This window comes from Zootermopsis nevadensis, unplaced genomic scaffold (genome assembly GCF_977971745.1).
Source record: "Zootermopsis nevadensis isolate Lab colony 2312 unplaced genomic scaffold, Znev_1.0 Znev_ptg000022l, whole genome shotgun sequence".
NCBI classification, from domain to species: domain Eukaryota; kingdom Metazoa; phylum Arthropoda; class Insecta; order Blattodea; family Termopsidae; genus Zootermopsis; species Zootermopsis nevadensis.
The window spans coordinates 21,590,416-21,604,636 of record NW_028259154.1 but is presented as its reverse complement, the minus strand read 5'-3'; the positions used below and the strand labels follow the sequence as shown (position 1 = coordinate 21,604,636).

General features: G+C 36.6%; 1 protein-coding gene across 5 annotated transcripts in view; it reads left to right on the top strand.

Annotated features, from left to right (window-relative positions):
- Positions 1–14,221, top strand: part of LOC110840498 (dipeptidase 1) — a 254,454-nt gene that overhangs the window by 120,175 nt on the left and 120,058 nt on the right. The window contains exon 1 of one of the 5 annotated variants that reach the window (XM_087353976.1): positions 3,581–4,543. The exons of the other annotated variants lie outside the window; for them this stretch is intronic. The gene's annotated coding sequence lies outside the window, so the exon portion shown is untranslated. Of the gene's footprint in view, positions 1–3,580; positions 4,544–14,221 lie in introns of those variants that run through there. 5 annotated transcript variants of the gene reach the window in all.

Sequence of the window (14,221 nt, the reverse complement as noted above, 5' to 3'; positions counted from 1 at the left end):
TCAGGATAGTCGATGTTATTTTTGTGATTCGAACAGTGGACCGAATGAACACAACTATGGAGTTTTACCATTGTATAAACTTGTTAGGTTCCTTAGAATATGGTTCAGTCAAGTGCGTTCCTCTTCTGTTACAAAACGATAACAATTTTATGGTACAGTCTTCCTTGAAACCTGATGATTATTCACTGTGTGTACAAAAATAAGCCATTATAGCCTCTACTGCTTCATTGTAAATCAGTCTAGACCTCCACACATTATTTCCCTGGGATATATTTTAACATTTATCCACCTGTTCATTCTACGTCTGGTAAATAATCTCTCGTGTTAACCTTTCTGAAATCTAACTGCTGTACGTAATACTGACAAACTGATAAATTGTTATCTAGGCCAGTGGTATTCAACCTTTTTTGTTCGCGTACCCCCAGATATAATTTCTCTTCAACTTTGTACCCCCAAACTTGTTGGTGTATAATTCAAGTTATACATAGTATATAATCCACATCTAAAATAAATTAAATAAATTACATTACTGATTATTCAGTGTTTATCATAAAATAATATATATTTTTTTTAAATTTCACGTACCCCCTAAGATGTCTTCGCGTACCCCCAGCGGTACGCGTACCCCAGGTTGAATACCACTGATCTAGGCCATAACTATAGCGTAAATTCGGATAAAAACTTGTAATCTTTAATCAAGCTCTAGAAGCACAGAAAACTGCATTGTCAGTGTATACCTTATTGTCAATTAGAGGTTCATGAACACAAAAATGTTCAGCATTATCCATTTTAGCTCTGAATGGTGACATCTAATCAACATACAGTAGATTTCAAGCAACGGTGCTGTATGCCACTGAGAGATATGCAGATATATTCACGCCAAGGAAGAGAGGAGATGTAGGGTTGTATCCTGAGACATATCTATGTAACTGTTAGCCCCGAAACTCTTCTTTAACCACACAGCTTGAACCTTGAATGCACTACTGTATGTTAAACTTCACTCTGTGTCAGAGAGAAGGAACTATCTTCAGTAACACAAGTTCGGGTTGTGTTATATATACGCGGATAGCTGAAATTGAACGTCATTTCAACTTACGTACAAGGATAAGATTTAAGACTTGTCTCTGCACCTCGTGTTATAATGTTTAGTCTGCTACTTGTCGTGTAGTTATAATGCATGTTATCTAAAGTTCAACTATAGTCTTTCTGGAGTTGACACGTAATCAGTTGCTCAAAAAATCCGTCATTTTTTTTGAAACCCAGAGGTGTATCATATTATTAAAACTCCGCCTCTGGATCCTTTTGTGATTCAGTAAAATCGATTGCATATCTCAACAAAAAACTTACAACGCATTATTATGTAATCTAATCGAGTGTGTTGGTAGAAACGTCTGGGTTTTGATGCGTGTTCGGTAGGTAATAGATTCGGTTGCTGAGTTATATTGATTAGATTATTCATGATTTTTCTCAGTCCCTTTGTTTTTTTTAATTATATGACAAAGTCTTCTCGGCTGCTTAGTTTATATGAGAAATGGTCGTGGTCTGTTGAAATCAAACCAAGTTTTCCCCAGTTACAGTAGTTGTATTGCCATAACTCTGTTTCCACTTCCTTATTTAACCCTCCCCTCAAATTATCTTTCACCACGAATAAGTGCAGATGTCATTTATATAGGTCAGCTTCAAGCAACAATTCTTACCCTTTAATTCTGCAGCAAATTCAGTAATATGAAAGTGTAGTACTGGAATAAACTTACGTCGAAGTCTTTTTTATTTTAGCGAATTTGTCTAATTGTAAGATAATAATGAAACGTCACCGACCAGGAAATAAATTCAGGACTAAAACATCTCTGACTACAAGAGATCCTCGCATGAGCGATTTTCATATATTTGTTTCAAATTAATTATTCGGTTTTGTCCGTCTAATCACAATTATATTTAAAATTTACAAATAAGATAATTAAAATATCATTTTATGTTCCACATCGAATAATCGATTTACATTTGGATTATTCGATGTGGAACATAAAATGATATTTTAATTATCTTATTTGTAAATTTTAAATATAATTGTGATTAGACGGACAAAACCGAATAATTAATTTAATATTTGATTCACAATATGACGCAATTATACTATCTTATATTTGTTTCTCTAAAGAAGTCAGTGACAGGGACCGATTCCAGCAGGACGCTGTATGAGGCATCCGTCAACGATTGGTTTCACCAGCACACTACGAAATTCCACAACCGAATTATCGCGCTAAGAGATTCAATGAGATGCATCCTTAGGAAGATTTTGTGTTACGGAAAAAAAGTCGGTCGGATTTTTGTCGAACCCCTCATTAACACTCGTATGTAGGTCTGTGCTCTTGTGTACTGCTTATCTTCTAGCGGTGGCGTGATTAAATTAAGAACTTATTAGAACAGGCAGAGCACACATGTCAGAAAATGCTAATCCTTGCATCCCGAACAAACAATGTATTCAGCGAAGCGTAATGATTTGCGTAACGCTAGTTCGACAGTACCGGGTGACTATAAATCATGAAATCTCTTGCTAATTATTGTCCCATATTTAATACCTTCCCTTATCCGATGTAAATATTTTCCTATGGCCATGCCTTGAAGCAAACGGCCATGATTTACAACCATGCATAAAAGACGAGAATTTTATTTCTTACAACTCGATAATTAGAGTCTTGAATGGTTGACAGAATGTAAACAATTTTTTATACGAATAATAGCTGTTACTCCTTTCACTACACACAGAGCAAGAAGTGTTTTTATACCTGTCCGAACGTGTCGTGTGTAAAGCTGACCATGTTCAACAGGACCCTATCGATTGTCTGGACCGAGTCCACAGATACTAGAAATATTGGGAAACTTGAACAACTATTTGTTCTGTGTAAAGTGTAGATAATGCTGGTACTTGATGCTTGTCGATTTTATTGGTGGTTTGCGCTCTTCGGTTCAGAAACCATCAGTACTAAAGAAAATCGAGGAACTAATATGTAATTAATCGTAAATTTGACCATTACTGATAGGGTATAATTAATTAATTTAAGAATGCCTGAAAAGTCACGGAAAGTGGTAGCAGTGAAGAGATTAAAGATGTAATAACACTCTGATTCAGATCCTTTGTGGCACCGCAGGAGTCTACCAGTAGACACTGTTCGGATGAATCCTGAGACTCTTGTTTCCAACGCCACAACTTGTTCTCCTCATTTTCATCTTAATCTCGTGCTCCATTTTATGTTGGTTCACCGAAGTGCCCCCGTTCTTTAAGATTATTATATAGACTATATAAAAGTGATGATATAGTAACTCACATTAAACTGGGCTGGACATGTCTACAGGATGGAAGAGTATAGGATACCCAAAAAGATATTGGAAGGAACAATATATGGGAGAAGGCCAGTGGGAAGACCTAAAGGTAGATGGCTGGATGAAGTGACGACTGACTCCAGAAATCTCCTTGGAACAGCAGCTTGGAGAAGGATAGCGTTGGATAGAGAGAATTGGAGGAAGAAGATAGAGGAGGCTAGGGCTCGATTTTGGGCTGTTACGCCATAGTAGTAGTAGTAGACCACATGCACATCAGTAAAATTCCTTTCTACCATTTTGTGTTGGACACTGCTCCGTTGCTCGAACACGCATATTTGATATAAACTACGCATTTAAGTGTGTGCGTATGTGTGTGTCTGTGTGCAGTCGTCTTGAATCCTTTCAATGTTCCATCATTTTGTTAAAAATGTGATAAACATTTCAGGAAGCTATTTCTGGGAGCCTGGTCTTGCTAGAAATTAATCGGGTGTGTTAAGTACAATTTGCTAACCTCTGTTTTACCTACAGACATAGCTGTTGCATTTTAGTTAGTGTAGGTCGTATTAGAAGCTGTATCTTCCATAAGCAGCGGCCCAGCAACAAGGGTAACCTTGACTCTAAAGTTACGGAACAGCTGAATCTGCTTCTGAATCATTTTGTACCTTCTTACGTGATTGTTTTTTCGGGCCACGTTTTAAATGGTGCGCCCTGTGAGTTTACCCTTTTGTCTGAAAAATTGAAGCTACCCGAATTTAGTTCTCGCAATAAATCACGTGCTACCTGATCTCGAAAGAACAGAGGTTGGTCAAATGCGCCTTCGTGGTCAGTAGCCCTAAGCGCGCCGGCCTGTGATGGAGGGGGTGGGAGTTTTTGCCCGCGTGGCAAGACTTCCCGCTTCAACCGCTGCTCAGTAGGGTCGCAGCCTTCGTCACGTGCTGTTGCTCATGTTGGGAGCTGCGGGTCAGTACGGCTGTCCTAGTCGTGACTTGCCAACGGTCAACCAAAAGCTCAGTGACTGTATAATGTGAAGTCTTAAAACGTTCGCTAAACTATGCCACTTTTTAAGGCTCAGGTACTAGTTGTGGCTTTGATCAAGATGTGTAATTATTAAGCAGTTTCAAATAATAAGTCTACTTTTGAATGACGATGCTCAATGATGACATGGACTAAATCTTCAGATCATCATCCTGTTGGCTCATCAAGAACCTCATTTCGATCCAAGGTAACGATTATATTCAATATGATATAAACTAATTACAATTACATCGTTTTATGGTACCAGAATTTGTTTATTACTGAATATATCATCTTTGATGCTATATTTGTTTGCATATGTAATGACTTTTACCAAGTGCAATAACGGGATTAATATCTAACGTTTCGGAGACTGTCACTCCCTCCATCATCAGGGAGATTAACCTATATTTCCCTACAGCTGATCGCCCGAGAATATTGCGTTGCATTCGGTCGTAAGTGTTGTGATAGGCCTGTGGACAATAAAATTGGAGTACTTTGATTGGAGAAATTAAGGGAAACGTAAGTCAGGATAATCAGTTTCCTGATTGAGATTCGAACCTAGGGAACTCCCGAATAAGAAAAGGTACGCTAATCATTAGACCGCGACTTTCAGCAGATATAATTTGCTTCCGTGTGGCGTAGATTTTAACACCTCTACTAATGGCGAACATGTGATTATTTTAAGGGAGGAGTTCGGAAGTGTTTGTAGAAAAATCACTACCGCCTGTAATCGCTACGTGTTTCTCACGAACTCCTATATGTAACTGTTCCACAATGATTTTCTCCACATGTTCGTGAGAGCGATATTTGTGTTGTAAAACTAAACGAAGGGGGAAGTCATTGTATGTCGGTTTGTGAATTATTTAATGCAGTTGCATTTTCGTGCATAAAAATCAAACCAACAATTTAGCGGCAGATTTGTTAGTGATATCGAATTTTATACCATATTTTTTATTCTGAAATTTTCCTGAGGAAATTATTTTAATCTAAGAGACATGTTCTAACAGGAGAATTAAGAAACTCCATGATTTGTACTTTTCACCAAATAGTGTATTCAGATCGTGGAGGATGAATCTGGCAGGCTCGTGACGCGCATGGAAGAGACAAGAAATGAATAGCAAGTTTTAGTTAAGAAAAACTGAAGTGCAAGATGTGTGCGTAAATGGGAGGATAATATTAAAATAGTTTTTAAATAAATAGTATGTGATAGTATGGATTAGATTCAATTCGCTAAGGATAGGCTCCAATTGTAGGCTCTTATAAACACAGTAATGAAATTTTGAGTTCCATGTCATATTATTAATTAATTTTGAGAAGTTATTACAATATATTTGTGTAACTGGTAACAATGTGGTAAGATTTAGAATTAATTGTACACGTATTTAACGCCCTTTCATATTCCAATTTAGTAAAATATTTATTGATATCCCTTAAATACAAATACATCATTTCTCGGTATAATTTAACCAGTAATCTGGTTGCTTCATTGAATTTTATTGATTATTAGTGCAGTCTTGTTGCTAAAAGTCTTATGGCGTCAGGAAGATAAGGTAAAGAAAGAGAATTCTGTGCTGAAAGGCCTTAGGGACTTTCTTCAGAATTGTCAAATGTTCATTGATAGCAAATTACAGCGTAGTTTTATCTTCTTCGAACTGAGAAGGCCCCAAATAATCTAAATTGTATAAAATCCAGTTGATGTTCGCTTGCCTTGATAATTTATGCTTACGGACACTGTTGGCGGGGAAACAAGATTAATACGTAGTCTGGCTAAAACTGTTCATTGCTGTCGTCCTGTTGAGCGATATGTTTATCTAAACTGTAAGATTTACATTGCAGAGTTACTCTGTTGGTTTGTAATTACGTGTGTTTTGTGATACGTCTTTAAATGTTACAAAGAGACAGAAACAACTGTAGAAATGAGGGAACTAAGTAAACGAAAGGATTAAACGGGAAAAGGAATGACGGTAGGACGGATAAATTAAAGGAGTGAGAAAGGAGCATGGGAGAGAGATAAAAGAACAAAGGGCTAAATGAAAGGAAGACGGGTGGGGTATTAAGACCCGGAAGAAATCACCCCCTTTTGAATCTGAATGGGCTTCCTTATACTAATACACGAGAAATGTAGTTAAAGTGAATTCCTGCGCTGTCTGAAGCAACAGCAAATGAACACTGTATAAAAAGGAGTCTCAAAATTCCTACTCGTACCAACTAGTTGGAGGTGATTAAGTGAAGAAACGTGGGTTTGATTCTTCGTTCTTAAAAACACTTTTTCATCTACGTAGATTTTATAGCGTCGAATGATATGATGGTTGTGAATGATAAATTGGAAGGATGTGAAATCCATCGGTTGGAAGGTCCTATACCAGCATCTTTCTGTAGGGACTGAGGAACGGAACGGAAATCCTGCCAAGACTGCCAGTCTTCGACTTGAGATTAGAACCCGCGACCGCTCGAGTTCAAAACGCGAATACTGATCAAACAACCACTAGTTTTGTAAGTAAAATGAGATAAACTGGGTGTGTAGCATGCACGTAAGAAACGTAGAAATGCACGAATCTTACAGAATGAGATCGCTTGGGGGATGTAGTTTTAAATTCAAGGATGATATTAATATTTGAGTGAGAGAATAGTCCGCATCGAACTGCCACAGGATGGTGTTGATATACGGAGGGTTCTGAAACATTGGCTTGCATAACTCAGAACTTACTCGAAATGACTCTTTATCGTGGAAACTGTTTTTCCTGTTCTCTTCATATGACACATCATTACACGTTTTTAAAATGGTGAAATGCACAAGAGAATGATACGTAATTGACCTTCCTCAAACATTGTCCATTATCTTACAGCAATGAAATCTTTAGAGCATGAAGCATAGCAGTATCCCACATTTGCAGACTCTGGATGAGCGTGGGTGTACCGTCAGCCAGTTCTCGTGTATAATACATTTAATTATGTTTCACAGTGCCCCTTGTGAATATACGTCTTTCAAATGTATCGAATTCGATATGAGCCTGTAATTACAACGGAATTCCAAACAGAATATAATTATAGAACATGGGATTAGTTTTGTGATAATGTGTATGAGAAGTTTTGGTTCAAATCCTCGGTATGAAAGACCACTTGGTAGAGCGAGGTGTAAATGGGAATATAAAGTTAAAGCAGATCTTCGATAATGGGTGTGAGGATGTGGACTGGATTCGTGTGGTTCAAGATACGGGCGTGACGGGCCGTTTTGAAGCTGTTAATGAGAATTAGTTGTGGAATGAATGGCGAGGAGTTTGTTGACTAGCTCCGATACTGTTACATTTTCAAGGGGGACTCTTGCTTTGTTCATCCTTCCCGTTTCTGCGCAAATTATATCCAGTTCATTGTAAGTAATTCTGTATTATTTTTTTCACTTAGTGCTCTCACGAATAAACTGTTGGAAATTTTACAGTTGTTGCTGTTTGGAATTTATCCCAGTGTATGGGATTCAGTGACAGTCGAATCTAGTTACTTTCAAGAGCTTAATATTGTTTTGTGTTTTAATATATCACCTGAAACTGAGTTTTTAAATTGGGCTATTTGATTAGATAACTCCCTCTAACACCGTAGGGAAATGAGAATGGTGATCGTATCGATACTGTATACCTACAGATGTTCATTTGTATCCACTGGGTCTTGTACACACAGCAATGATGTAACTGGAATGGCTATCAGTAAAATGCCCCATCCATCTTTACATGTGCCCTACGTGACCGCCTGGCTGCATACACAGCCCACACTAGTCCCACCGGTGTATTTCCAGCTATCTGCGCATACATTGGCTTCCCACAGATACTTCGTTTTCGTGTGCGAGTTCAGCAGGACTTCTGGTTATATGTGGGTGTACTTTCATTTTTGTTGCGTATAAACGTGTTTACTACACACAAAACTGTCTTCCAGAAGCTAATAAACGCTCAGATATCCAAGAAATTTTCCCTCTTTTATGGAACTCAAAGGTTCATTGTCGTATTCGCAGGTGCCAGGTAGATCTATTACCTTACGCTTATATTCTGTTACGTTATCATGCACTTTGACCTCCGATTTAGTCTGCACGTAGATATCTGAAGTGGTCACATGCGTTCAAGTTTACCGACTTATTATCCCCTGCGTGCTACATGGAATACTATTTTTATGATTTTATTACCCTGATAAAATGAATGAATATTACACATTATTAAGGTTTTCAAAACAATTTTCTTCGCCCTCATTTATATTCAAATTAATTTCAAATATTTTCCCCGGATTTTTTATTACCCGTAGAGAATAAAAAGATATATAAAGGGGATTTTTATTGACTCCTCTGCTTTTCCCAGTATCTCATTCTGTAGTCTACTTGGTGTAGCACCGTGTATGGTTGGCAAATATTACCAAACAACTTGCCGCTTTTATCTTCAGGGTTGAGACGTAGGTAAAGCGGAAAACTTTACAACTGACATGACCACGTCATACAAAATTGACTGATACCACTTTGCGTAATTATGGAAAGATTTGGCATAGTTCTTACGTCTCCTGCCTTTGCAAAGTATATGCAATTTACAAGTTCAGTTTCAGGTTGATATGATTATTGGGGCCGAGCTTCAGGTATTTCCTCTTTTGCAAGATGCTGCTAGCAATGTAGCATAACTAAAATTTATGTCCCCCGTTTCTGTCCTCCTTCGCACTCCATAACCAACGCACCGCATATTAGTCGTTACAACTTTTGTAGTAAAGAAAAAAAGTACCGCACCAGCGGTTTTAAACTTCTCCTTGTCTTGGGAACTCTGCAGTGTATTGTTATAACCGCGAAGCCCGATCTTCTGTGCATTTTCCACTCCACCCCTGTGTGTTACATGAACGTAACTCTTGTGAGAGGTGTAACAGCTAAACTATATTATAATTACACGCAGTACAAAAATCTGTGTGAACAGAGCTAGGGTTAAACGAAACTGGTCTTCCTATATAAAAAGTCCTTATAAAATTTCGTGTAAAAGTATAGTTTTCCGTGGCGCATAATTGAGCACCATTCGATGAAAATGTGCGGGAAGTCTAGAATATCGTTACATATTTTTGTGATGAGCTTTCGGGTTGCATAGAATTATGGGAATATCTTGACTATCAGAGTGATTGTCGGCTTCTCAACGACAATTTTCCATGCATCTTGTGTTGTGCAATGTCTGCTGCTGCTAAAGCTGGGATACAGCTTTAAAATTGGTCACTACCACTTCCTTCCTTTCCCGTTTGAAGCCCTCACTCACGATCCCATTAACATTCCATCGCCAATAATTTATGCAGTTAAGAAATCGTCATTAAGTGAACTAAGAACAGATCTATCACGAATACTTGCACGATTTGATACTTCGACATTTTAAATTGAACCAAGCCATTGCAAGTTCTTACGTTTCTTTAAAGACGTGTAATCTAGTTTTCTGTGTATAACTGAACGACTACTTGTCAAAGTGGCAGATAACTGAGGATAATTTGTTTAATGTAGTGCACAGCCTTAGTCAGGTAGTGCAGAATGCTGTGTTTAAGAAATGCCATCGCATATCCCAGCTTCTCAGTTTTAATGTTTTGCATAACAGTTATGATTATAATGTGTTTAATTCCTGTACCAATTGCCAGACATTTCTAAGTTCTGAAGCAGTTCCTCTCTTATGACGGTGAAATATTTCTGTAACAAATGTAGTTCCAGAACGAAAGTGTTTGTCAAAACTAAGTAGCCTCTTTTCTAATGATTTTGCTGTTTGTAATAAACCTGGCACCGGAAACATCCCAACATCCCTCAGTGCAACTTGTCGTTTTACATCCACACTGAATGAAAACGTCGGTGGTAATTCCGAATACGGTCTCTGGTAGGCTCCTCTTTTGGCATATTTTGACGAAACTACAGAATCAACGCCTTTTGCTTGTTAACTTACATAAGAGATTCATGTTATAAGAGTTCCCGAGCAACGAAACTCCGGTAGCTTGAATATTAATACATTTTGATTTCAGACTACTCGTAAGAATTTAATAAAATATGCTATTTTTGAACTTGTCTTTTCAGTTTATGGTGTTAATATTGCAGTATTAACATACGTAGGAGAATGACTGCCGCGTTGGTTTCGTGTTTGTATTGTAAGTTATAATATATGGAGTAATAAGACACAGGCCAAAAGCAATTTTAAAAAGTTCAAGTTCGACGACATTCCTTTCACATTCGTTTAATTAATTGATTCATTACTAAACACCCTACAATTCGTGAGAAGCGTCGTTGAATAAACCACAAATAAATTATTTTATGCATTGTACACAGGAAAAAGTACAAATGAATTTGCGTAATACACAGAGCTGACATTTCCCGGACATGTTTCGAAAGGATAACAAATGCTTTTCTCTGTAATAAAAAAAACACAGTGCTTACCACAGTATCAACGCAGCTCTTGGGGGAAAAGAATGCTGTCATACATATGCCATCAAAGTGTCATTTTCAGAACAAAGAAGCGAATGTTTTCCACTAATGACAATTCGCAAGAGGGATTTCAAAGGATTATAATATTCCCAAATGATTAAATTTAATACAGAGTTGTTAAATCGCTTGGTTTTAAAATGAATTCTTAATATGAACTTTTAATTAATGTATTTGTGTAGCCTCCAGTTATTGCTGAATACGTTCATATATCGTATTAGTCTAAACTACACGGACTCATGGCTTCCTTGGAGCTGTTCCGATAATCGCTTTTTCTTGTTGAAATTTATTGACAGCCTGGGTTTCAGTTGTGTTCCTAGATTATTTGCACAGCCAAAGTTCGCAAAAGCCAAAGCCAATGGCGTTGCGGGTTTGTGTGTCATTTAATACGCCAAATTTCATCACCGTCTACTGAAAATCACAAGAAATTTAGATTCTGTATATAAAAGTGTTACATATTTATTAACCTGTAAAATTTAACTGAATACGATTGTTAGCGAAATTTAACAGTAATTTCAAGTAATGGCGGTAAAATTATTTTCATCAAATGTTACGATGATTTTTGGAGGTCCCAGGTTCAAGTCTCTGCCTGGATGCCGGTTACACTCTCGTCGCCCTGATGATGGACGTCTTAAACGTAGGCAAACTTCTGCCAGACTACACGACGCCACAACTCATAAGCCTCGCCGACGTTAAAACCTGAAATCCTACACGCCAATCCATTGATCGATTAGGATGTTCTGAAACCCACGTCTCGTCTGTCACAAACACTCCAGATCCCGCCTTACGAAAGAAGCATCAGACGATACGGGAACTCGGCTAATATTTAGGTTGTTGCTATGAACCAGAATGTTTGCTGCTTCCATTATGTAAACTCGTGTTACATAATGAAAGTAGCAAAATTTATGCAATGTCCTGTTCCATTTTTAATGAACTACGGTTTCCCTGTTTTCACATTATAGTTAACATTTCATAACAAAACTGTACTCTTTGATTGACACTAACTCTTACGACGTCTACGGTCCGTGTACATATAATAACAGATCCTGCAAAACATTCAAACGTCACATCTGAACTTTATTTAAATTCAGTCTGGTTTCGGTCACCAGTATTTGTATTGCATTTGTCATATATTCTATGGCAGCTTTGGGGGAAAAATCTCATTTAGCATGCATGGATTATTTTAGCTGTTCAGCCCGATACTGACATCGATTTGTGAGAGGATTATAGTGTGTTTTAAGTAAAGATTTATATGTTTCATTCGGTTCTAAATAAAACTATCTGATTTCTTACAAACTTCTTTTACGGTACACTATAAAGTCTGGAGAAGTTTACACAAGTATAGCATCTACTAATTTAAATTCGTATAAAATCTTGTGTTATGGACCAATATTTTTGTTTCTTTTAGTATCTACTCATGTGACTCAGTGGAACAATGCCCTTCATTAGAAGCTAGTTTATTAAATATATTTACCGCTTTTATGGACCGTGTTTGTAAGAACCCACCCCCTGCCTTTATCCTGATCAGAGTGAATTAAATCCACACAATCACACCCTGTTTATTCTTAAAATTTTAATATTTTCATAGCAACTTCATGGTTTCCCACTCATATTCAGTGTGTATTTCTCGTATCTCCCGTGAGTGTTACTTGCCCCATTCATCTCACCGTCCCTTACTTGTTTACCCTACAGATCATATTGTGCAGTTTCTTCTATCTTCTTACGTCAAAATATGCAACACCATTTTTTCTAACTTTCTCAGAATGACAGAGCAAATTCCACACCTGTGGAAAACGAGTAAATTTATTATTACGTGTACTTTAATCTACGATATTATGTAGGAACATGAAGAAAAATATTCTGAATTAAATTATACCAATCTTTCGGACCCTGAGTTTTTATTAAAGTAGTCAGAACGTATAAAAAAAAGTTCGACGTAATGTAAAATTAAAACATTAATTCCACTTACGTTGCATTCGTACGTCATATTTGGAAGTTACTCTGTTGTACATTTGTTAGAACGAACATTTACGCCGTATTATAACGTGGTTTAACATGTTTTTTTGACTGTATGGATAATAAGAGCTTCAGTTGTAAAGACAATCGAGAATTATAAATTTTAAAGGATCTCTCTTAGTCACTTTCAGGTAATATCGCAGCATTTATTAGAAGGGACTCGGAAAAGTAGTAAATGTATAATAGCTGGTGTTCGGGCCGTTGATTCAATCCTGTGCGACGTTGGGTAACTGAAATGTTGAAAGTGAGATCCAAGAATTGTGGCTTATTAACTGCAATGTCATTAGACATAGTGTCAAGTACTTACTGCTGAATACGCTGTGTGTAAATGTGGTAAATATTTAAGCGAGTAGTATTATTATTTGTCAATAAATAGTTTGCAGTCATTACAACCTGATAATGTTGGAATGGCAATACATTTACTGCGTGACAAAAATCCATACTGCACCGTAATTATATAGTATCTACATGAAATAACAAAGAAAACATGGAATTACATTGTAGCTCAACCTTGCCAGATGTATCGACCCATTGTTATGTATGCTTTGAAGTATTATGGCCCTCGGTAATTTTTCATTCGACCGGGTATTAGAGAAACACACTTATTCGCCTTTCAGGTCAGTAGCACGATAGACGTTTCTTGAATATTTGTAAAATAATAATCCGGCCAAAAATTGATATTTTAATCATGATTGTTTGTATTTTATTGTCAAAATTGCAGTTTAGGTGTTTGTTATCTGTCAGTTACAAGTTTTCTTCTTAAATTGTTTTGTATCTTAAACAGTTTCAGTGTATGGTAACTGTGTGATCTCAAAAACATTTGTTTCGCTAACTTTCATTTATAAGCAAAACTGTGTTTACGGTGTCAACTTCCGTATGTAGACTATTACTCCTAGTAAATTTTAAAATAATGGAACAGATTTAATTTAACTACATATGTAACACAGATATTGGGATGTTTCGAATGTTTATGGTTGTACGTAAACGTATCTTAACGTAGAATCTAGAAGTTATTCATAAAATATGCCAGTTTTGTTAAAATTTCTTTTGGTTTAGAACCTGAAATAACAAAATGGCAGCCTGTTTGGCCTATATTCAGCTTTTGGATCTTCAGCAATAACTAATGAATTTCGGCTGGAAATGTGAAATTTGATATGGAAAAACTTAAAGAACTACAAACTTTTATTTGTTTAAATCTTGTCAGTCTAATCACAATAAAATTCCTATTAAATATTAAAATATTACTATAATTAACATTTAAATATTTAAAATATATTAAATGATGTTCTCTATCGAAATGTTCGATTTACATTAGATCATCACTTTTTTACACGACATTTTTCAGTTCTAAAAGAACCATCTTCAGGTGTATAAAATTGTATAAACTTAAATATAATTTCTTAAATGCAACTTTTA